Source organism: Mustelus asterias, chromosome 8 (genome assembly GCF_964213995.1).
Source record: "Mustelus asterias chromosome 8, sMusAst1.hap1.1, whole genome shotgun sequence".
NCBI lineage: Eukaryota > Metazoa > Chordata > Chondrichthyes > Carcharhiniformes > Triakidae > Mustelus > Mustelus asterias.
Window position 1 is genome coordinate 31,752,203 of NC_135808.1, and position 26,377 is coordinate 31,778,579.

Here is a 26,377-nt window from a genome sequence, read left to right on the forward strand (position 1 = left end):
CACCTTCCTCCACCAGCTATTTCAGCAGGATACTCTAAAATCAATTGAGCAGATCAGAGGGAGATTTGGCCTTCCGAAGACTAACTGTTTTAGATACTTACAGATAAGCCGCTTTTTCCAAAACATGAAGACATTAACAAAGTAAGATGTCCATCTCTATCAGAGTCATACTTTGTAAACATTCAACAAAATGTCACTGTGGGAAAAGTAATATCCTGTATATATCAGACATTGCTCTCTATGGTTCCTAGCAATTCCTTACATAGTAAAAGGAAATGGAAGGTTGAACTACAACAGGAGATACCAGAGGAAGACTGGAATGACATTTGTTCTGAATCCTACCTTGTCACCTGTTCATCTATCTGAAGAGAATATAAATGGAAGCTCATTCCGAGGCATTTTAGAATGCCACATATTAGTGTAAAAATTAGCTTCTCCTCCACAAGTAGTCATAGAATTATACAGCATAGAATAGGTTCTCCGGCCCGTTGAGTCTGCACCGATAATAATTACCACTGAAGTCACACAGTATGAGGTCACACAGAGGTGAGGTCCCTCCAATACCCTATTTAAACCCCAACCCCTTTGCAATAAAGGTCAAAATGCTAGTTGTCTTCTTAACTACTTGTTGGCCCTGCTTGCTAGCTTTTTGTGATTCTTGGACGAGTACCCCGAGATCCCTCTGTATATCACTCACCTGCAGTCTCTCACCATTTAGATAATAATCTGTCTTTTGATTCCTCCTACCAAGGTGCATGACATCACACTTCCCTCTGTTGAATTCCATTTGTCAGGTTTTCACCTAGTCACCCAATCTATCTATATCTCATTGCAGAATCTCAACATGCCCTTCCACCTACCTTTGTATCATCAGCAAATTTGGAAATCTTGTTTCATTTTGTTCCATCCTCCAGGTCATTAATGTAAATAGTGATCAGTTGCTGGCCAAGAACTGATCGCTGCGGTACTCCACTAGTTACATATTTCCACTCTGAACAAGACCCATTTATTCCAACTCTCTGTTTTCTATCTGACAGCCAGTCTTCAATCCATGCTAACACACTTACTCCAATTCCATGGACTTTTACTTCAGGCATCATCGTATTCTGTAGCACCTTGTCAAATGCCTTTTGGAAATCTAAATACAGTACATCTACAGGTTTCCCTCTATCTATTCTCTCTGTTACATTCTCAAAGAATTTGAAGAAATTTGTGAAATAAGATTTACCTTTCATAAATGTTGACGAGGTTTGAATAACGAGCTAGTCATGGAATGATCTATCAGGAGTTGGAATTGAACCCACAACCTTGCTCTCTGAGTCAGAGGGTTGTGGGTTCAAGTCCCGCTCCAGGACTTGAGCACAAAAATTCCTGGTTGACTCTCCAGTGCAGTACAGATGGGTGGAAGAGATTACAGAGATAGGGAGGGGCAGGCCATGGAAGGATTTGAAAACAAACTCAAAAATCTCACTGAAACTAACACTGAGCTTTCCTGGGAAGAGTGAGTTATTCCTCGAGTTTTATTCCTGACAAGACTGTTAGAACTGTGCCTAAACAATCAAACTTTCATTAGTGAATGAAATCAGAATGGTTCATCAGCAGCACTAATTGAAGACAATCCCTTAAGATGTCCATTCTAGCTGTTAGTGGCATTTTCAATAAAATTAGACTTCGGAAACCAATGTCACAGTAAAAAAGTAAAACTTTTATTGAAAACCAGTGATCAATGGGAGAAGTAATCTCAATGATCACAGATACAGAATACCTGGGCTTCTCGGACAAGTTCTGAAGTTATTAGTAAAAACAGAATTTTTGATTTGATTTGATTTATTATCGCATGTATTAACATACAGTGAAAAGTATTGTTTCTTGCGCACTACACAGACAAAATATACCGTTCATAGAGAAGGAAACGAGAGAGTGCAGAATGTAGTGTTACAGTCATAGCTAGAGTGGAGAGAAAGATCAACTTAATGCAAGGTAAGTCCATTCAAAAGTCTGACAGCAGCAGGGAAGAAGCTGTTCTTGAGTTGGTTGGTACGTGACCTCAGACTTTTGTAACTTTTTCCCGAAGGAAGAAGGTGGAAGAGAGAATGTCCGGGGTGCATGGGATCCTTAATTTTGCTGGCTGCTTTGCCAGGCAGCGGGAAGTGTAGACAGAGTCAATGGATGGTAGGCTGGTTTGCGTGATAGACTGCACTATATTCACGACCTTTTGTCGTTTCTTGCAGTCTTGGGCAGAGCAGGAGCCATACCAAGCTGTGACACAACCAGAAAGAATGCTTTCTATGGTGCATCTGTAAAAGTTGGTGAGAGTCGTAGCTGACATGCCAAGGTTATACATTTTAAAATCCTTAGTTTAAAATTAATTTCATTTAGTATACACACATCAATACAAATTTCTGTCAAGTACCTCAGCCAACTGCATTGTACCTGCCCACATGATGGTATTTCATTCATCCATAAAACCCGGACGTTAACTCCCTTCCTGGCTAAATTTACTTTCCTGGTGCCTGGTTACGTAGACGCTATCATAAGATTCAAAGTGGATGTTCCTACCTGCTCACTGCCAAGATGAATGGACATGTGTTCCTGCGTACAGGGGCATATCTATTCAGTGTCTGGCCATTGACTGAACATATTCATTATTGTTGCAAAATATGATCCCTTTTCGCCCTGCCAGTGCCTATATGCCTCAAACCTAAAAGAAATGTAAATTCATCACTTTCATATCCCCCCTTCTGGGCATTTGGCTTGTCTAAGACGAGGCCACTATAAATGCTTCCAAAGAACTATTCTATTCTTGATGGTCATTGACAATACTGTATCTCATGCCGTGTTATCCCTCAAATGGATGATTGCCAAAACGTATTCTCATCTGCTGGAGGGGCACTTGGGATTCTGGTTAACTCTTCCTCCACTAGAAGAGATGTAACTGCTATGACACCTCCCATGTACTTGGTTGCTAAAGAACAGCAACATCTGATTGCTTGTGCGACCAGAAAAAAAAATCAAAATGACTTCCATGAAAATCACTTTCTTTTGCACTATATTTGTCCCCAGTGAACCCATTCAGTTAGTTGCCCAATCCACAGAGAAAAAGATGTCGGTTGTTTAAATTTCTCAACCACCTTCTGAATGTGTGTAACCAAATTAGTTATGTCCTCCAAAGTGTCTGGAATGTCGGTGCAACACCTTGATCAAATTAAAACACATGCTCCACCCCTAGCTGCCAAGAGGAAGTCTAATGCCATCTGATTCTGTAACACAACAATGCAAATTGCAACATCTCATGGCTGATCTCCAGAAGGGCTGTATCAGTACCATTGGCAACTTGTTCCAAAATCAAGGTAATGTCTTCAATCTTGATTGGTCGTCTTATATACATATACAGGGGCCTCATTATACCAAGGAAATTGTCTCATCCCACAAGGGCATGTCGCTTTCTCCCAGTCGGAAGCTGGTAGGAATGATAATATATAGGACTACATATCCAAGGTAACAGGACCCCTTCCATCCAATAGGCAACCACGGATATGCCTTATTTCCACAAATCCAATAAGTGCTATTGAAGGTTGGATATATGCGTTCCCCTCTGAAGCAATATGGAATACTGCAAAATCGATCATCACTCGGTGGATTCAGACAAATTTGTGTGGTTACATCGACTGTGCGTTAACACTTACTTGCATCCAAATTCCCTCCAGGGCCTCTTTTATTTTCAACACACAATATGCCTTCCTGCTTCATTTCTGCTTCAATTAAAATAAGACTGGGTGCTGGACCTGATGTGTTAAAGACAGGTGAATACCTGTTCATGTGACCTGGCCCAGCTGTACAGGATCTATTTCTGTAAAAGTCTACTTTATCACAAGTTCCAGGAAAACCTAATGCTAATGCCTCATGATCTCTAAAAGACTGAGTAAGCTGATCCCACACAATTAAATCTGCCCATGACAAAGGCACTGGGTGTACGGGTATCCCTCCCTCAACATGTATCGGAACGTATGAGCATATCCAATATTTAGATATATCAGCAGTTTTTGCATACTTTTATGCCATGTACAGATCAGTATTAGTATGCAGTTCTCGATGGACTGTCTGTATTAAACATCATAAACTCAACAATAAAAGAACAGGAAAGTTTGCAAACATGCTGATAACTCTGAACTGATGATTCAATATTCTTCTTTTGTATCTCCCAGTTACTGGTCAGTATCAAAAAGATAGAAGTTCACACACAATTCCGCACTACCACATCAACCTTGATTCTGAATCTTGGCAATCAGGCCTCGGGACTTGGTTGTCGGCTGTCTTTCTTCTTTTCATCTAACCTGGAACAGAGAGTTGGAGGTTGAAGTCTCACTCCAGAGACTTGAGCACTGAGGCTGACACTCCAGTGCAGTACCGAGGGACTGTCAGAGGTACCATCTTCAGATGAGTTAAACTAAGGCCCTATCTGTCATCTCAGGTGAATGTAAAAGATCCCATGACACAACATTGTAGAAGAGAAGAGGAATCCATACGGATCCCACAATCAATGTCACAGAAAAAGTTTATCTGGTCATTATTACCTTAAGGTTTGAGAAGACTTGCTGTGAACAAACTGCCTGCTACATTTCTGATATTAGTACTGAGTCTACACTTGATAATATACAAGTGCAAAGCTTTCTTTCTGAGGGAAATGTTATGCTTCCTGTGAACTGGAAATTATAAACCCATTATACAGTGATATTGACCAATATATTGTGTGCAGGACTTTTACTGGAGGCTCCTGAGTGTTTCAGTGAATAGGAACACACCATATTGACGAATCAGGTAGTTTGGTTTAAAAAGTTTAAAAACATGAATTTATTGTGAATTATAAATCTATACAGAAGATTGATAAAACAGCAGACAAACAACACAATTTGCAGCTTAATCCAAACTATGAATCAACCAAAACAGAAATGCACTTTGAAAATGACTCTCAATCTTTCTCAGAACATGAAATTAATCTTGGCAGAGTGTTAAGATGAACATATTGCACCGAGTTATGATGGACTGAGGAAACTCAGGTTTGTAGAGACTCACCCCCACTCCCTCACCATTTAAAGGTTAGTCGTCCTCCTAGACAGGAGAGTTCAAACATTACCCATGATAATAGTCAGAGGATCTTTCTATAATTCACATCACCATATAAAGCAGGATCAGATTCTGCCCCATACTAACTCACTGAAGTTGGCTCACTTCACTAAGACACAAACACACTCACATCAGGAGAAACTCTGTCAGAATACTACAGACAAGAGTTTCTGTAAATTCCCTGTGCTTTCGTGTGGCCCCAATCCCCAAATTCAGAAAAGACCTTATTTTGGAATCGCTTTGCATCATATAAACCCACCAGTCGTTCCAGAGATGAAGTGGTCACATGGATCCATGGACCAATCGGTCTCCATCCCAGGAAGACACCCTTCCCCAGATGTGATGGACAACGTTTTCTCATTCCCAACTCTCTGCCCTTTGACCCTCCATTCACCACAATGCTCCTGTAGCCGTCAATCTGGTTTAATCATTCCCTCATATCCACCTTCCACAAGAGACTTATTCAACCTTTTCGCATGGAGGGGGCAGGGCGACATTTCAATTTTTCTCACTCAAAGGCTGATGAGCAAATTTCATCTATGAAAAGTTTGACACGTCGTTCAACGTGAATGTTAAAAATAGCTGACTTATGAAGGGAAACAACTTGCTGAGAAAAGGTCACATCGATAAGTTCATTATTTATAAAAAATTGAGTGACAGATAACGATGACCATTGGAGTGTCAGAGGGTGAGAGTGTGTCCAGCTATCTCCCAGTCTCAGATGCTTCCTCACTTCCCCATCTCCAGGTGAGTGTTGATGTGTGGGGATGAGAGTGATTACGAACACTGAGACTGAGTGAGCGAGAGACTGAGTGAACCAGATCACACTCTGACCTCCCTGTCACCACCACACACAAACACACACACAAACACACACAACCTCCTCACGCACACAGCCATCCCCACCCCCTCACATGCACGCACATGCCCCTCACATACACGCACATACCCAAGCTCCCCCACCTCAATACATGTGCATGCACACACTCTCCTCACAGGGCCATATAGAGGGCTTTGGTGGACCACATAGAAGGGCTCCTTGAGCTACAATCTGGCCCATATGGAAAAGCTTACCTTCGAATGTTTGAGGGGAAGGTGAAAGTCTTGACAGAAATACCGCGGTTCAAGAGTTTCTCCCCTTTCTGAACCATCTGATGGCCCAGAAAGGCCGAAATCATCAGCAAACTGAACACAAACCTCACACTTTCCCCTGTGTAACACCTCTGATGGATCAGGAGACTTGATGATCGAAATAACTATTTGTCGCAAACCTCAAATCATGATTTCTCTTTTGCGTGAATCCTCTGATGGAGCAGAAGACTTGATGATCGTGGAAATGACTTGTCACACTCCTCACATCTGGATGGTTTCTCCCCGTCTGGATCCTTTGATGGAGCAGGAGACTTGGTGATGGTGAGAACGATTTATCACACACCTCACATCTGAATGGTTTCTCCCCTGTGTGAGTCTCCTGATGCTGCTGGATTTTCGATGAATGCGAGAATGATTTTTCACACAGCTCACATCTGAATGGTCTCTCCCCTGTGTGAGTCCTCTGCTGCTGAAGTCGACACCAGGACTGTAAGAATGATTTGTTACAGAACTCAAGGGCGGCACGGTAGCACAGTGGTTAGCACTGCTGCTTCACAGCTCCAGGGTCCCGGGTTCGATTCCCGGCTCGGGTCACTGTCTGTGCAGAGTTTGCACATTCTCCTCATGTCTGCGTGGGTTTCCTCCGGGTGCTCCGGTTTCCTCCCACAGTCCAAAGATGTGCGGGTTAGGTTGAATGGCCAGGTTAAAAATTGTTCCTGAGATGCGTAGTTAGAGGGATTAGCGGGTAAATATGTGGGGGTAGGGCCTGGGTGGGATTGTGGTCGGTGCAGACTCGAAGGGCCGAATGGCCTCCTTCTGCACTGTAGGGTTTCTATGATTCTAAGGAACTCACATTTGAAAAGGTTTCTCTCCTGTGTGACTGCGTCAGTGAGTGCACAATGTTGATGATGTGTGAAAGCTCTATCACACGCCTCACACCTGAATGGTTTCTCTTCCATGTCGCTGTTCCTGTGGGTCAACAGATGCAGCTGGTGTGTTAGGAGACCTTATGAGTCTGTAGAGTCCTCCTCACACTTAACAGCCTCTCCCCTGTAGGAATGAGTCAGTGATTCATGAGGCTTGACTGAAGCTCTCACCACAATTGGAGTCCACTCACACTTTTTCCCAGCCTCACCCTGACCGATCACCCACAGCCGAACCTTCAGAAAGGTTGGTTCTGATGGAAGGTTCCACACCACTGACCAGTTTCAGATCTGATGATATGTCAAAGCTCCCCTGATCTGACCGATTTCCAGAAGAGACTGATTTCCAGAAGATGGTTTCGCTGCTCAATCTTCTCTGATGTGCAATGCTGTGAAGGGACTGGATGTCTTCCCACAGTTGTGCAGTTGTTCCTTGGGTGATGGTCAGGATCTATCTGTGGTGTCGGTCCTCACTGTATTCTCTGGTGTAGTCCGGTGCAATACCTCTGTAAAACTAAAAAAAGGAAAAATGATTTCCTCCAATCCCTCTCCTCTTTTGTTGAAGGGAGTGACTCCTCAGTTTTTCATTTGTATCTTCACAGGATGCGTATGTCACTGGGTAGAACAACATTTATTGCCCATCCCGAAATGTCCCAAGATGGTGTGTGACTGGTGCTGGTGTTCCCATGCTTCTGCTATCCTGGTCTTCCAGCTGGTGAACGTTGCATTTTTGAAGTTGCCTCAAAAGAGCCTTGGTGAGTTGCTGCAGGACATTTGTACATTGTGCACACTGTGCCAGTGATGAAGAGAGTGAATGTTTATGGATGGGGAGGGTTTCCAGAGTGTTGTTTGCACTGCACTTATCTCGGCAAGTGGAGAACATTCCATCACATTCCTGACTTGTGCCTGGTAGATGATGGACAGGCTTTGAGCAGTCAGGACGGGAGTTATTCACTGCAGGATTCCCAGCTTTTGACTCTTGAGCCACAGTATTTATACAGTTGGTCCAGTTCAGTTTCTGGTCAATGTTAACTGCCAGACTGATGATAGTGAGGGGTGAAATTTGCAGCTATTCTGCAACGAGCGGATCAAATCTAATCTCTACAGTCCTGCCACATCTAGTCATGAATGATAATTGGCAACCAAACAATTAACTGGAGGATGCTCTTCAAAATATCCCCATCCTCAATGACGGAGGAGCCCATCACATCAGAGCAAAAGATAAGGCCGGAGCATATGCAACAACCTTCAGCCAGAAGTGTTGAGTGGATGACCCATCTCGCCCTCCTCTGAAGGTTCCCAGCATCACACATGTCAGTCTTCAGCCAATTCTATCCACTCCATGTGACATCAAGAAACAGCTGAAACACTGTGCAACACAGATGCCATGGGCCCTGACAATATTCCAGCAATAATACTGAAGACCTGTGCTCCAGAAATTGCTGCACTTCCAGCCAAGCTGTTCCATTACATTTCCAACACAGGCATCCATTCAGCAATGTTGAAAACCTGCTTTGTCCTGCACACAAGAATTCTCATCAGTCTACCCTCGATTATCAGCGACTGCTGATAACTATCATCAACAGCACTTTCAAGTGACACTTATTGAGCAATAACCTGCTCACAGTCGCTCAGTTTGTGTTCTGCCAGGGTCACTCAGCTCCTGATCTCATCACAGCCTTGGTTTAAACATGGACAAGACAGCTGAACTCCAAAGTTGAAGTGAGAGCGACTGCTCTTCACCTCAAGGCAACATTTGACCAAATGTGGCAACAAGGGATCCTCGCAAAACCGGAGTCAATGGGAACCAGGAGGAAAGATTTTTTGCTGGTTGGAGTCATACCTCGCACAAAGATGGTTGTGGTGGTTGGAGGTCAATCATTTCAGTACCAGGACATCGCTGCAGGATTTCCTCAAGGTAGTGTCCTAGGCCCAACCATCTTCAATGACCTTCCATTATACTACTCGAATCCACACCACGACATCCTGCCCACCGCAACATAAAACACCCACAAAGAATAAAAAGTCACTCCATCCCACCAACTCCGGGACCCGCTCACCTCACCCACCCTCACAGGCACACACGGGAGACAAAAGCACCAAGACAGGGGAGGACAACAAACCACCCTTCAATCAACAATCTACCCACCAACATCCCTATCAGGAAACCTCCAGGATCTTTTTCCCATCATCTGACCTCTTTCCCCCCCGCCCCACAACACCCAGTAGCCCACCTACTACTCCCCCAGTAGCCCACCCACTAACAAAAATTTCTCCCCCCCCCACACCCACCCCCAAAAAAAACAGAATCTGACGTGGGCTTGGAGCGCCGAAGGGCCTGTTCCTGTGCTGTATTGTTCTTTGTTCTGACTCAGCAACAGACACAAAACCTCCCCAGTCAAGGAACCACCCCCCCCAAAAAAAAACTCTCCAACACACTTGTACATCCATCCCAGCCACGGAAACATGTAAACACCAACCGAACAGCCCCCTCCTCCTAACACACACCCAACTCAACAACCACCCCTCCCCAACCACATAAAATACAACAGAAATAGACCATCACCATGTTTTCCTTTGTTCTTTCTTCCTCCTCCCCACCTACTCCTCTTCTGCCACACTGCGGTACTCCCCACGCACCACCCCACACAAGAAAAAAAACCTAACACGGATAATAATATATAATGTATAAGAAGAAAAAGGCCCAGGAGGCAAGGAGATAACAAGCCAAAAGATAAAGACAAGGCATCACAGGGAGCAACAAGGGTTGGGCGTGAGCCAAAAGAAAAGTGGCAGAGCACGAAGAAAAGGGGACGTGTCCTCTCTCTGTCCGACCCCAAAAATCTCCTGCTCGTTCACCAAAGCCCTTCAATCCCTTACTAATTAAAAATCTATCCACCTCTTCCTTACATTTACTCAATGTCCCAGCATCCACCGCTCTCTGGGGTAGTGAATTCCACAGATTCATGACCCTTTGAGAGAAGTAATTTCTCCTCATCTCTGTTTTAAATCTGCTGCCCCTTAATCATAAAACTATGACCTCTTGTTCAAGGTTGCCCCACAAGAAGAATCATGCAGTCTACGCTTACTTTGTCAATACCTTTTATCATCTTATGTACCTCAATTAGATCTCCTCTCATTCTTCTGAACTCTGGAGAGTCCACGCCTAAACTGCTCAATCTCACATCTCTGGAATCAATCTTGTGAACCTCCCCTGAACTCCCTCTAATGCCATTGTATCCTTTGCAAATATGGGGGTCAAAACTGTGCACAGTACTCCAGGTACGGTCTCACCAATACCTTATATAGTTGTAGCAATGTCTTCTTACATTTATACTCTATTCCTTTAGTTGTAAATACCAAAATTTCACTTGCTTTCCCCATTATCTGAATACCAGTTTTCTACAACTCATGTACAAGGACACCCAGATCGCTCTGCACTGAAGCGCCTCAAAGGCTTTCTCCAGTTAGATAATTAGTTGCCAGCTCCTCTCTTGTATTTTCCACCTGACATGGGTCATAATCACATTTTTCCTCCATCACCTAAATCTCTGTCTCTTTTGTCATCCAGGGAGCTCTGGATTTCTTTGTCCTGCCTTTCCTCTTTGTGGTAATACACCTTGAGGGCAGTTCCTCCATCCCGCTTTGCTGCTTTTGTAAAAACAATTTAAAATTACAAAGGGTTGTGAACGTAGCCCAGTCCATCACTCAAACCAGCCTCCCACTCATTGACACTGTCTACACTTTACACTGCCTCGGAAAAGCAGCCAGTATAATCCTACCCAGCTCCCTAAATCCTGGCAGCAGGAGCACATCGCTCTGTCTACCTGTGCCGTTGGTACTGATGTGGACCATGACCCCTGGCTATTCACCTCCACCCCTTCAGGCTGCTTTGCAGCTGTTCACTGACATAACTGACCTGGCATCAGGAAGTAAATATACCTGGATTCATGTCTGCAGCCACAGAAAGATCTGTTTGTAGCTCTAACTATTGAATCTCCGATCACTATTCCTGCTCCAGTCTTCTTTGTGTCCTCTGTGCAGCTGGTACCATGGACTTGACTCTGGCTGCACTCCCCAGATCAACCATCACTTCAATCAGTATTCAGCGCTGAATACTGGTTGGGGAGAGAGATATACTCAGGGACTCCTGCTCTACCTGCCTTTCTGTCACTTCCTGACATCACCCCTGAAACTCGAGACAGACAATGTTCCTTTTGGATGTGGATCAATTCTGAACTGTGCCTCAGGGGTGGTCAGGAGATTGCAGATGGGCCGAATGGTCTGTTTCTGTGCTTTAAAGACTGGAATCAAAATGAAGCATGCTGGTAATACTTATCAGGTCAGGTACTGCCTCACTCTCGCTACACCAACCCGAGGATCGATAGTCTAAGTGAACCTTGTATTTTGTGAGATTTGGACACCCTCCGGTCAATCTCTGAGTCGCAGTCACTCCCCAGCAAGAGGAATTCCCAAAGTTCACACTGAGTCACAGTGTAACTCCACAAGTCCCAGAGTCACTCCCTGAGTAACAGATTCATTCCTCAAGCACTGGCTCAATTCTACACCCACTCTCTTTTCAGTTCCACCTTCGCATGTCCTTCCTCTCCCCTGTGACCCTCTCTAGTGTCCCTTGCTCTATCGCTCTCAGCTCTGTGTCCATCTCCCTCCTTTGCATGTACTGATCCCAGCAGTGCACGTCATCGCTGCCTTGGATACTGTGGGTCTTCCTCTTCTGATCTGCTGTCCAACACATCTGAGGCTACACATCCCACCCTGATTTCCGAGAGTGAAGAATGCTATTCCCACATGAGCAATACACCAGAAAGTACGGCAAGCTGAAAGGCAGACGATGTTACAGTGGGAAACAGACAGCTTTAGTGAAGATGCGAATATGAAGTTAGAAACTTGCCTCATAATCTATTTTTTAAAATTTCTTGTATGGGATGTGGGTGTTGCTGCAGCATTTCCTGCACATCCAGAATTCTCTTGACCACGGAGTGACCTTTTCAGAGGGTAATCAAGAGTCAACAATAGTGCTGCGGGTCTGGAGTTACATGTAGACCAGACAAGGTCAGGATGAAAGATTCTCTCAGTGAACCAGATGGGTTTTTACCACAATCAATGATAATTAATCACCATTATTAATGAATTCATCATCATCGAGCTGTGTCTAAATGATTGAGTTGAATGACACAGAGGGAGCAGGAGACAGACAAACCCACGGCCCACCATCATAGAAATGGTGGCACAGGATAGGCTGGGGTCACGTTTCATGACTAAACAAAGAACAAAGAAAATTACAGCACAGGAACAGGCCTTTCGGCCCTCCAAGCCTGCACCGACCATGCTGCCTGACTTAACTAAAACCCCCTACCCTACCGGGGACCATATCCCTCTATTCCCATCCTATTCATGTATTTGCCAATTTTTAAACTCAATGCCCCAGGTGATGAAATCAAGCATGCCGTCTGCCTTCTTGACTCCCTCCTCCACCTGCATTGCCACTTTCAGTGACCTGTGTACCTGTACACCCAGATCCCTTTGCCTATCAATACTTTTAAGGGTTCGGCCATTTACCGTATATTTCCTATCTGTATTAGACCTTCCAAAGTGCATTACCTCACAGTTCAGTTTTAACATCTCTCTTCATCTCCTGATTCTGTGCACCCCCTCATGGGAGGTGAATATCAACACCATTCCCCTTCATCTCTGACACATCAGGAATCTATGGTTCAAAGTAATGAAGTTTCAGAGGGACAGCATTTTTACCCTCATCGTATGTTCCAGCAAAGAAATAAGGGAAGAGTTTCTCAGTGAATGTGTCAGTGAAAGTGTGGAGAACGGACATATCATCAGCATTTTAACAGGTCACCTGTCCCCCCTCATAGTCCAGGAAAACTCCGATGGTTCTGGGATTCACACTGGGGGTCAGGGGGACTGGTGGGAAATCGAGAGCTTTATATTCATTCCCGTTTCTCAGCCTCACAGCCCAGTAACCACATTTAAGACCCAGTGTTATCTCTCCCTTCCTATTGGCTGACTCTCTGATCACACCCACATCCCAGTCAGTCTTGTTCCCGACCACCACCTCCCAGTAATGTTTCCCCGATGTGAATCCCTCTGACCCCAGGACACAGCAACACACATCAAATCTCTCTGGATTATCAGGAATAAGCTGGGTTCCTCTGTAACTGATTTTCACACTGCTCCGGTCCTCAGACAGGATGAGTTTACGATGTGCTGTCTCTGGGTCCAGCGTCAGTGAGGCTGCAACTGGGAAATAAAAAGGACAAACAATAGATCTATTAAACAGAGGAAGCTGTGTGAACAGGTTACTAGCTGATGTCTGTGTATAAGGAATTGGCACAATGCATAATTTCTGCAAAAACAAATATCTCAGCCTGGGTATGGTGTACAGTTAGATATATTCCCAGACTCCAGTGTGTACAGTGAACAGATATTACAGACTGGGTACGGTGTACGGTTAGATATATTCCCAGACTCCAGTGTGTTCAGTGAACAGTCTACATCAACAGGGACAAAGTAGAAAGGGTCGAGAGCTTCAGGCTTTTAGGTATCCAGATCACCAACAATCTGTCCTGATCCCCCCATGCGGACACTCTAGTTAGGAAAGGCCGCCAACGCCTCGACTTTCTCAGAAGACGAAGGAAATTTGGCATGTCAGCCACAACTCTCACCAACTTACACAGCTGCACCATAGAAAGCATTCTTTCTGGTTGTATCACAGCTTGGTATGGCTCAAGATACGACAAAAGGTCGTGAATGTAGCCCAATCCATCATGCAAACCAGTCAATGATGTAGAATCAGTGATTTCAGTCAAATGTGAAGGGATCTAGTGGATTCCAGTGGTGTGATCCCATGTCAGTCACCCCACCTCATGAATACACGCAAACCAGCCTCCCATCCATTGACTCTGTCGACACTTTCCGCTGCTTCAGCAAAGCAGCCAGCATAATCAACAACCCCATGCACCCTGGACATTCTCTCTTCCACCTTCTTCCGTCGGGAAAAAGATACAAATGTCTGAGGTCATGTACCAACCGTTTCAAGAACAGCTTCTTCCCATTGCCACCAGACATTTGAATGGTCCTATCTCACCTTAAGTTGATCTTTCTCTGCAACCTAGCTATAACTGTAAAACTACATTTTAAACTCTCTCATTTCCTTCTCTGTGAACGATATGCTCTGTCTGCATAGCGCGCAAGAAACAATACTTTTCACTGCATGCTAATACATGTGCCAATAATAAATCAAATCAATTATTACAGACTGGGTATGGTGTATGGTTAGACACATTCCCAGACTCCAGTGTATACAGTGGACAGATATTACAGACTGGGTACGGTGTACAGTTAGATATATTCCCAGACTCCAGTGTGTACAGTGAACAGATATTACAGACTGGGTACGCTGTACGGTTAGATATATTCCCAGACTCCAGTGTGCACAGTGAACAGATATTACAGACTGGGTACGGTGTACGGATAGATATATTCCCAGACTCCAGTGTGTACAGTGAACAGATATTACAGACTGGGTACGCTGTACAGATAGATATATTCCCAGACTCCAGTGTGTACAGTGAACAGATATTACAGACTGGGTACGCTGTACGGATAGATATATTCCCAGACTCCAGTGTGTACAGTGAGGTGATAATCAATGATCGCAGTCTGATTGCTGACCAGCGATTCCTGATGGATAGGCTGAGAGTTTGTGAATTTGAAAGTTGTTCAGATCCCCTCATTCTTCAGTCCCTCAGTGAGATGTGTGATATTAATAACAGTCCTTTGAGTGATGTATCTGATGTTGCTGCCCCAGTGATTTATTCATAATAACAGGCAGCACCTTCTGGAGAGAGGATAAAGAGAGCAGGAAACTGTCCAGAGAGTGAACACAAAGCTGGGGAGCTTCCTACCTGGAGAGATGATCTGTTTCATTTCCTTCCACACTGCGTAGAGCAACGGGCCTCGAAATCCCAAGTATCTCCTTCTTCGTGCCTCCATTATCTTCTTCTTCCTCTGAATCTCAAATGTTGTTATCTTCCTCATAAACATCATCTCTATCTTCATGTCCCCCTTCCTCTTCGTTAACCCGTAGCTGTGTGAATGGGATTGATTTAATCACTCTCTGCTGGATACAGACTGTGATCACAGTGTAAAACCCTGTGAGAGTTTGGATTAGATACTCACCTTTCTCTCAATCTTTTCAGTTCCTGTGGGACAGAGAATCAGAAATATTTAATAAACATACACACTGCTGTTTAGATTGAGTTACTTTATACTTTTTCCGAATAAGGAGTCAGAGAGAGTAATTGGGATCTCAGAGTTTTCCTGGACACATTTCCATTAGTGTTTCTCTGGTGTGATTCTTTTCACACACAGTTAAACATCATTTCAGAGACAGAAAACAGCATTGCCTGTGCTGTCAGCACTGATGGAAACCTCGGCCCTCTGGAGATAACAAACGTCCACACTGTCTGACTGCATTTGTTAAATACATTTAACATCCTGCTTAAAAATATATTGAAATCCTGAATACTGGTCATTTGTACCTTGTTAGGTGACGGCACATCTGAGGAACCTATCATTCCAAATTTAAAATTTTGAACTTGGAAAACTTACATCCAATGAGAGAATAAACAAAACAGGCTTTCCTCATGCAAATAGCACTTCTTAAAACAGGGTGACCTCAGCTGTACACAATATTCAAAGTACAATCCACGGTTCAAGATAGATTTGAAACAACTTCTCTGCTTGTAGATTCTTTCTTCCAGTCAAGGTGGACGCAAGTGCAAAATGCAATCAGAACATTCTCTAGTGCATCTGTGCAACTGTATGTGTGTGTGTGTGCACATGTGAACATGGATATGTGTGTGTGGATATGTGTGTGCACATATAGAACAGAGAACAGTACAGCACAGAACAGGCCCTTCGACCCACGATGTTGTGCCGACCTTTATCTGAAACAAAGATCAAGCTATCCCACTTCCTATCATCCTGGTGTGCTCCATGTGCCTATCCAATAACCGCTTAAATGTTCCTAAAGTGTCTGACTCCACTGTCACTGCAGGCAGTCCATTCCACACCCCAACCACTCTCTGCGTAAAGAACCTACCTCTGATATCCTTCCTATATCTCCCACCATGAATCCTATAGTTATGCCCCCTTGTAACAGCTCCATCCACCCGAGGAAATAGTCTTTGAACGTTCACTCTATCTATCTCCTTCATCATTTTATAAACCTCTATTAAGTCTCCCCTCAGCCTCCTCCACTCCAGAGAGAACAGCCCTAGCTCCCTCAACCTTTCCTCATAAGACCTACCCTCCAAACCAGGCAGCATCCTGGTAAATCTCCTCTGCACTCTTTCCAGCGCTTCCACATCCTTCTTATACTGAGGTGACCAGAACTGCACACAATATTCCAAATGTGGTCTCACCAAGGTCCTGTACAGTTGCAGCATAACCCCATGGCTCTTAAACTCCAACCCCCTGTTAATAAAAGCTAACACACTATAGGCCTTCTTCACAGCTCTATCCACTTGAGTGGCAACCTTTAGAGATCTGTGGATATGGACCCCAAGATCTCTGTTTCTCCACAGTCTTCAGAACCCTACCTTTGACCCTGTAATCCACATTTAAATTAGTCCTACCAAAATTAATCACCTCACATTTATCAGAGTTAAACTCCATTTGCCATTTTTCAGCCCAGCTTTGCATCCTATCTATGTCTCTTTGCAGCCTACAACAGCCCTCCACCTCATCCACTACTCCACCAATCTTGGTGTCATCAGCAAATTTACTGATCCACCCTTCAGCCCCCTCCTCTAAGTCATTAATAAAAATCACAAAGAGCAGAGGACCAAGCACTGATCCCTGTGGCACTCCGCTAGCAACCTGCCTCCAGACCGAAAATGTTCCATCCACCACCACCCTCTGTCTTCGACCAGATACAGTAAGAAGTCTCACAACACCAGGTTAAAGTCCAACAGGTTTATTTGGTAGCAAATACCATAAGCTTTTGGAGCGCTGCTCCTTCGTCAGATGGAGTGGAAATGTGCTCTCAAACAGTGCAAACAGACACAAAATCAAGTTGCAGAATACTGATTAGAATGCGAATCCCTATAGCCAGCCAGGTCTTAAAGGTACACATCTCCACATTATTTCGATCAGATAGCCAGTTACCTATCCAATCGGCCAACTTTCCCTCTATCCCACACCTCCTTACTTTCATCATCATTTACACAGAGGGTGGTGGGGGCCTGGAATGCGCTGCCAGGCAAGGTGGTGGAGGCGGACACACTGGGAACGTTTAAGACTTATCAAGATAGCCATATGAACGGAGGGGGAATGGAGGGATACAAAAGAATGGTCTAGTTTGGACCAGGGAGCGGCACAGGCTTGGAGGGCCGAAGGGCCTGTTCCTGTGCTGTATTGTTCTTTGTTCTTTATATAGGCCAACCATGGGGGACCTTATTAAACGCCTTACTAAAATCCCTGTATATGACATCAACTGCCCTACCTTCATCAACACACTTAGTTACCTCCTCAAAAAATTCAATCAAATTTGTGAGGCACGACTTGCCCTTCACGAATCCGTGATGACTATCCCGGATTAATCCGCATCTTTCTAAATGGTCGTAAATCCCATTCCTGAGGACCTTTTCCATCAATTTACCAACCACCGTAGTAAGACTAACCGGTCTATAATTACCAGGGTCATTTCTATTCCCTTTCTTAAACAGAGGAACAACATTCGCCACTTTCCAGTCCTCTGGCACCATCCCTGTGGACAGTGAGGACCCAAAGATCAAAGCCAAAGGCTCTGCAATCTCATCCCTTGCCTCCCAAAGAATCCCAGGATATATTTCATCAGGCCCAGGGGACTTATCGACCTTCAGTTTATTCAAAACTGCCAGGACATCCTCCTTCTGAACATCTATTTCCTCCAGCCTATTAGCCTGTAACACCTTCTCTTCCTCAAAAACATGCCCCCTCTCCTTGGTGAACACTGAAGAAAAGTATTCATTCATCACCTCGCCTATCTCTACTGACTCCATACACAAGTTCCCACTACTGTCCTTGACCGGCCCTAACCTCACCCTGGTCATTCTTTTATTCCTCACATAAGAGTTTTTACCCCTTGGGGTTTTCCTTGATCCGACCCACCAAGGACTTCTCATGTCCCCTCCTAGCTCTCCTAAGCCCCTTTTTCAGCTCATTCCTTGCTAACTTGTAACCCTCAATCGAGCCACCTGAACCTTGTTTCCTCATCCCTACATAAGCTTCCCTCTTCTTTTTCATAAGACATTCCACCTCTTTCGTGAACCATGGTTCCTTCAATCGGCCATTTCCTCCCTGCCTGACAGGGACATACCTATCAAGGACACCCAGTATTTGTTCCTTGAAAAAGTTCCACTTTTCATTAGTGCCTTTCCCTGACAGTTTCTGTTCCCATCTTATGCCCCCTAATTCTTGCCGAATCGCATCATAATTACCTCTCCCCCAATTGTAAACCTTACCCTGCCGTACGGCCCTATCCCTCTCCAATGCAATAACAAAAGACACCGAATTGTGGTCACTATCTCCAAAGTGCTCTCCCACAACCAAATCTAACACTTGGCCCGGTTCATTTCCCAGTACCAAATCCAATGTGGCCTCACCTCTTGTCGGCCTATCCACATATTGTGTCAGGAAACCCTCCTGCACACACTGCACAAAAACTGCCCCATCCGAACTATTTGACCTACAAAGGTTCCAATCAATATTTGGAAAGTTAAAGCCCCCCATGACAACTACCCTTTGACCCCCACACATATCCATAATCTGCTTAGCAATTTCTTCCCCCACAACTCTATTACTATTTGGGGGCCTATAGTAAACCCCTAACAACGTGACCGCTCCTTTCCTATTTCTAACCTCAGCCCATATTACCTCAGTGTGCAGATCCCCCTCGAAGTGCCTTTCCACAGCCGTTAAACTATCCTTGATTGACAACGCTACTCCTCCACCTCTTTTACCAGCTTCCCTACACTTACTGAAACAGCTATACCCCGGAACGTCCAACAACCATTCCTGTCCTTGTTCTACCCACGTCTCCGTAATGGCCACAACATCGTAGTCTCAAGTACCAATCCGCACCCCAAGTTCATCTACCTTGTTCCGGATGCTCCTTGCATTGAAGTAGACACATTTCAACCTACCTTCCTGTCTACCGGTACCCACCCTTGACCTTGATACCTTCCCCAATACCTCACCACCCTCAACACTGACTTCTGGACTACAACTCCTTTTCCCACACCCCTGACAAATTAGTTTAAACCCCCCTGAAGAGCCGTATCAAATTTCCCTCCCAGGATATTGGTGCCCCTCTGGTTCAGGTGCACCCCGTCCTGTTTGTACAGGTCCCACCTTCCCCAGAATGTGTTCCAATTATCCACGGATCTGAAACCCTCCCTCCTACACCATACCTGCAACCACATGTTTAACTGCACTCTCTCCCTGTTCCTCAACTCGCTATCACGTGGCACCGGCAACGTACCAGAGATGACCACATGTTTTGTCTTGGCTCTCAGCTTCCAGCCCAGCTCCCAAAATTTCTGTTTTAAATCCCCGTCCCTTCTCTTACCTATGTCGTTGGTACCAAAGTGTACCACGACTTGTGACTGTTTCCCCTCCCGCTTAAGAATCTGGAAAACACAGTCCGAAACGTCACGGACCCTGGCATCCGGTAGGCAACATGCCATCCTCGAGTCTCTTTTGCTGTCACAGAACCTCCAATCTATCCCTCTAACTAACGAGTCCCCAATAACTACGGTGAGAGGGGCTGGGAGGAAGCAGTCAGTGCAGGGATCCACTGTGGTCGTTCCCCTTAGCAACAAGTATTCTGCTTTGGATACAGTTGAGGGGGATGACAGACCAATGTGTACCGTGTGTTGGTACCAATGTGTACCGTGTGTTGGTACCAATGTGTACCGTGTTTTCCAGATTCTTAAGGGGGAGGGGAAACAGTCACAAGTCGTGGTACACATTGGTACCAACGACATAGGTAAGAGAAGGGACGGGGATTTAAACTATTGCCCTCCCGCTCTCCCCCTTACCCTCCCGAGCCACAGAGATGGACAAAGTGCTGGAGATCCTCTCACTGCGGCTCACCGCTGGTCTGTCATCCCCCTCAACTGTATCCAAAGCGGAATACTTGTTGCTAAGGGGAACGACCACAGGGGATCCCTGCACTGACTGCTTCCTCCCAGCCCCTCTCACCGTCACCCATCTATTTTCATTCCTCGGAGTAACTGTATCCCTAAACCTTCTGTCTATGGCCACCTCTGCGTCCCGAATAATCCTAAATTCATCCAACTCTAGCTCCATGAGCATGAGCATGAATGTGTGTGTGCACATGTGTATGTCTGTGCATATGTGTGTGTGTACACGTGTGGGTGTGCGTGCATATATGTGTCTATGTGTGTGTGTGTGCATGTGTGTGCGCATGTGTGTGTGTGCATGTGCGTGTGTGTGTGTGTGTGCATGTGTGTGCGCACGTGTGTGCGTGTGTGTGTGTGTGTGTGTGTGTGTGCGTGAGAGTCACAGTCCTTGGATGGGAAGGAAATTTTGAGGAGAATGGAAAAAAAGATTCAGCATTTTTGATCTGGCAATGTCTCCCACCTGCACGTCACTATCTATCCTCTCGTTTGTCTCCAATGGATCCGGCTTGCTCCTGGCCGTAATCCCCAATACTCCCACCATCCTGGCTCCCCCCACCCCCACCCCCTGCCTGCTCCTGCCCTCACCTCACCCATCCACCCACCTGTCTAGTTTAAATGATTTCTCATCTAATGTTCCTCACAAACCCTCCTTGGTTTCAGTGCTCCCATCTCTTCATTCCAGATCCCTTTCTGAACCTTTTATTCTGGCTCCAGTCACAGTCAGTGTGAGGGGTTGTTAGTGTGGGACAGTCTCCTCAACACTCCTGAACTCAATCCTGACTGATCCCTTTGTGCCTTCAGTTATACTGCAAACTGTGCATTGTTGTGATGGGGTTTGTCCCTATCATAAAATGCAGTTTCTAATCACACCAACAGTTTGGGGATTGGATTATAAAGGGTCACCTTGAGAAAGGAGACACTGTCTTGCTGCTCGATGTCTACACAAAGGATCAATATCTTCTCCTCAAGTGAAGTCAGTTCCTCTTCAATTCTTCTCAGATTCTCCTCCATTGGTCGCAGATCTTCCTCCTTTTGTCTCCTCAACTCTTTGATTAAATGTTTCTCTTTGTCTTCAAGATATCGATGGATTTTGGCAAATTGTGTGGAGATGTCTTGCTCCAGGGATCCAGTGAGTTGCTATGACAGTGAGAGAGATTGTTTAAACAGCGGGTTGTTAAAGGGTTAAAGTCATACTCACCTCCAGTTCTGAAATCTCCCTCTGCTGCTGCTGTTTGAATTCACTTTGATTTTTCTTTTCCTTCTCCATGGAATCCAAGGATAATTTCAGCTAGTCCTAAAAATGGAATCAGATCTCAGTGTGATCCATTGTAATGTCTGCTGTTATATCACAAACTGTGAGGAGAGGTGTTCAGGGAGAGGTGTTAACATGTGGCACGAGCACTTTATAACCGGCAGAGTGAAAGGTATTGAATCAGACCAGGTACACCTTCAAACCAACAACAGCTTCATGGTGTATAGAATATATGAATGGATTTGATAGTTTAGACATTGCTAATTGTATAGTAATTGTGTTTGATTGTGGTGCTGGTCCTGGTATTAATTGGGGATTCGCTGGACCTCCTACACACAGGCACAGACTAAAACTGACAGTTGGCTGGGAGGTATAGGCTTGTGGATCTGAGTTTAATCAGTGGTTGGGGGAGGTGGAGCGTATTGTTCAGCAGGATAATGAAAGTAGTTGATTTGGACCTGATTTAAAGATATTACATTGCTGGGGATCGGACTTCTGCCCCTCAGTGGAGGTCCTGCCTGAGCGTGCAGCCAGCCAATCAGATTGGAACCAGATGCGAGGGGCCGCAAGGCGAGCCATGGAGATCAAAGGTGGACAGCGGATTGAAGGAAGCCCAGCGTTTTTGTGTGGCGAGGAAGTGGGCCCCATGGGGAGGGGAGGGGAGTGGGGGCAGGGGTTTGGAGACCAGGCCGGAAGGTGGAAGTCCAACTCAGCTTGTTAAGGCCATGCACTGCCCAGGATCTCCGTGGGACAAGTGACTTTTCATCCAGCTGCGCAATGCACCCAAAGTTCAGCCTGACAGGTTTACAGGTCTCGGAACGGAGAAAGGTGGGGTAAGATCTTCAGAGGTCCCCATAATGCGCCAAGGGCAGCCCCTCCCTCCATTCTTTCTGCCCTTCCTCCAACTTTGGCGAACAGCGGACTGGCCTCACTCGTACGTTCCACTGCCCACTGGAGGTAGAAAGAGGCTCAGAATCGCCACTGAATTGGGCAGTTAAGCCCCTCAGTAAGCTAAGGGATGGCTGATTACCCACCCATATTGTAGATTCTGCTCGGGGTGGGCAGGAAGGCAGTGGGCGAACTATTTTACATCCCCCCACCAACAATCTGCCTCACATACTACACTGTAATAAAGGAAACTTACTTCGAGCTACATTCCACTATAGTAATAGTAGAAACACAGTCACTAAGAATGGAAATTTGTACAAAGCTACATTACATTACAGTAAGTGAAAACACGGTCAGTAATAAAGAAAACCTACTTAAAGCTACATTATACAAGAGCAATAGTTTAAACAGTCTGTAATGACAGACTCAATGGGCCAAATGGCCTACTTCTGCTCCTATCTTATGTTCTTATGGTAATGAAGGAATCTTCCTTAAAAGCAACATTACAGTATAGTAATAGTGGAAGCACAGTCTGTCATGAAGGAAAAGTTTTTTAAATTCAGTTATTGGATGTGGGCATCACTGGCCAGACCCAATTAATACCAGGACCAGCATGTCAAACATTTGTTGCCCATCCCTAGTTGCTCTTGAGAAGCTGGTGGTGAGCTGCCTTCTTGAACCGCTGCAGTGTCTGAGGTGTAGGTACATCCAGAGTGCTGTTAGGGAAGGTGTTTCAGGATTTTTACCTGCGACAGTAAAGGAACAGGGATATATTTCCAAGTCAGGATGGTGAGTGACTCGGAGGGGAATCTCTAGTTGGCATTTTCCCAGGCCTCTGCTGCTGTTGTCCTTCTAGATGGTCATGGTCATGGGTTTGGAAGGTGATGCGTGAGGAGCCTTGCTGAATTACTGGAGTGCATCTTGTAGATGCTACACACTGCTGCCACTGTTCGCCGGCAGTGGAGGAACAGAATTTTTTAAAAATTCCGATTCAATCAAGTCAAGTCCAATTCAGAGTCTCAAAAAGTGAGACATTCCCGATCCAAGCTGACAAGATAGGGCTCTCACCTCCTGTCTTGGGCATGATCTACGTGATCCAAGCTGATTGGAGTAGGCATTGCACCTCCTCCAAGGCTTGATCTCATTTGCATCGTGGCCAAAAGACCGAGATGCCGCTTTTAAAAATTGCTTCAAATGAAGCTAAAATGTAACCGAATGACTGAACTGATCAGAACAGATACTACACTTGATCTTAGCCAAAAGGCCGAGGAACAGAATGCTTTTAGAAAGGGTAGCAATCAAAGGTAGCTTTGTCTGGCATCTTGAGTACTTACATAAAGCTACATTATAGTGCAGTAATAGTGGAAATACTATATTGTAATAAAGGAAACTTACTTAAAGCTACACTACACTGCAGTAACAGTCACAGTCTATAATGAAGGAAGCTTACACAAAGCTACATTACACTAAAATAATAGTGGAAACATTCTGCAATAAAGGAAACTTACGTAAAGTTACATTATACTGAGTACAGTAATACTGCAAACACATTCTGTAATGAAGGAAACTTTCTTCACGCTGTATTACAGCTGGAGTTACCGACTCTCCCACTGTGTCTTGTTGTCTCCCTGAATTGAAGCTTAATCTCCAGGATTTTGCTGCCATCGACCCAGAAGAAATCTCACCGGGACATGAGAAACTGAGTTTATAATTTTCTTGGAAAACAGCGATGTTGGGAAATGACTGACAGTAAAATAAAATGAGCCAATCACTTGTTGAAGGCTCTCTGTTCATTTCCCAATTGGTTGGGAAGACAATGCTGATGAGGATTGACATGTGCATTGACCAATGGCTGGAGTCTGGGGGCGGGGTTTAGAGACAGGAAAGCATGTGCTGAATTCTCCAGGAAGTCTCACAACACCAGGTGAAAGTCCAACAGGTTTATTTGGTAGCAAATACCATAACCTTTCGGAGCGCTGCTCCTTCGTCAGATGGAGTGGAAATGTGCTCTACATTTGCATTCTAATCAGTATTCTGTAACTTGATTTTGTGTCTCTGTGCACTGTTTGAGAGACTTATTCCTGTGTTCACCCCAGTCCAACACCGGCATCTCCACATCATGAATTCTCCAGGTACAGAATCAGTTTCAGTGCGTTCCCCAACTCCAGAAATAATATCAACACAACACAGCCCGAATGAAGAAAGCTGAAACCTGGGACTGCATTCATATAATGTCAGTGTAAATAGAGGCTGTAAAACCTTTCACACACTATTAACATTAACACTCACATTTCCCACTGCCAGATGTCAGTATTGAGCTGAAAGCGAGCAATCGGGCAGAGCAACATTTGTCTACTAACTTATTACAGTCCCAATTACAGCCCAATAAACACCATGAACATGGAGACGGGTAACTCACTGTGTCCTCTTACCTTGTACTTGTCAAAAGCCATTGGTAGAGTTAGCAGTGTGTGAACTGAATGTGGGGGAGAGTCTACACATTTGGCACAGATCAGAATCTGATCATCCTCACAGAACAGGATCAGCTTCTCCCCGTGTTTCTCACAGAGAGACTGCTCCCTCTCTGTGTCTCCATCCAGCTTCTCCCCGTGTTCCTCCTCCAGTTTCAGCTCCAGTTGCCTGGTTTTCTCAGAGATTGGCCAACACCCTGTTACTGGTGAAACTTCTCCGGGGGAGAAGCTGCTGACATTCCGGGCAGGACACAGCCTGACGCTGCTTTCCCCAACACTTCTGGATACAGGATTTACAGAAGTTGTGCTCACAGTCCAGCCGCACCGGCTCCACAAACAGAGACTGACAGATGGAGCAGGTTAAATCCTCACTCAGGGATAAGATGTGTTTACTGACGGCCATCTCCGTTGCTGCTCCTGCTTCTGTTATTCGCTGAACTTTCCGTTTCGTTTCACCCAGTTTAGCATGAAATTCACTGAAAGGGCACGGTCATCATGCAAATGTGTCTTTGAACGCCCATTACAAAACACAACGGCCAAATTCTTGGATCTGGGGGTCGCAGATTGAAGATGAAAATCTGAAGAGAAGTCAGGTTCAGCATTAACCCCTTCACTGTTGGCTATAAAATACACATACAGGAATCTGAGTAAATCTGCCCTCACCCCCACATGGTTCCATCAGATTCCCCAGGGATCTCAGCAACGAATCGTTTTTAAACTACCCCCACTGTCCCACTCTCAAATCCCAAAAGCCGGTATCAACACCAAATCATTCCTCTCTGTTCTGCTCCCTCCCCGAGCCATGTACCAATCCCAACTAAATCCATTGATTCACACTCTCCCAATATATCTGTATCTGTGTTTAACCCAAGAAGCCTGACAGAAGGTTCCCTCCAACTCCATTTTCAAGTTAGCGGACTACACTGCCATCTGTAAACCCCCACGACTTGCCTGGGCTTGCAAAATCTCACTAACTGTCCTGGCTGGAGATAATACACATCTCTTTAACCTGTGCTTAACCCTCTCTCCACTCACATTGTCTGTACCTTTAAGACTTGATTACCTGTAAAGACTCGCATTCCAACCATTATTTTGTCAATTGAGTTTGTGTCTTTATATGCCCTGTTTGTGAACAGAACTCCCACTCACCTGATGAAGGAGCAGTGCTCTGAAAGCTTGTGGCTTGTGCTACCAAATAAACCTGTTGGACTTTAACCTGGTGTTGTGAGACCTCTTACTGAACAGGAAAGAGACAGAGAATCTGTTGGAATGGTGTGACGATGATAATCTCGCCCACAATGTCAGTGAAATGAAGGAGATAGTCATCGACTTCAGGAAGCGGAGTGGAGGACATGCCCGTGTCTACATCAATGGGGGTGAAGTAGAAATGGTCGAGAG

The 26,377-nt window shown here is 45.1% G+C and overlaps 1 non-coding gene and 1 pseudogene across 1 annotated transcript; both read right to left on the minus strand.

Moving 5' to 3' along the window:
* Nucleotides 1-12,867: 12,867 nt before the first annotated feature.
* On the minus strand, nt 12,868-25,388 carry LOC144497867 (zinc-binding protein A33-like; annotated as a pseudogene).
* Nucleotides 23,591-23,784, minus strand: LOC144498007 (U2 spliceosomal RNA). The gene has a single exon (XR_013498599.1). It is a non-coding gene; the product is annotated as a U2 spliceosomal RNA (small nuclear RNA).
* Nucleotides 25,389-26,377: the final 989 nt, after the last annotated feature.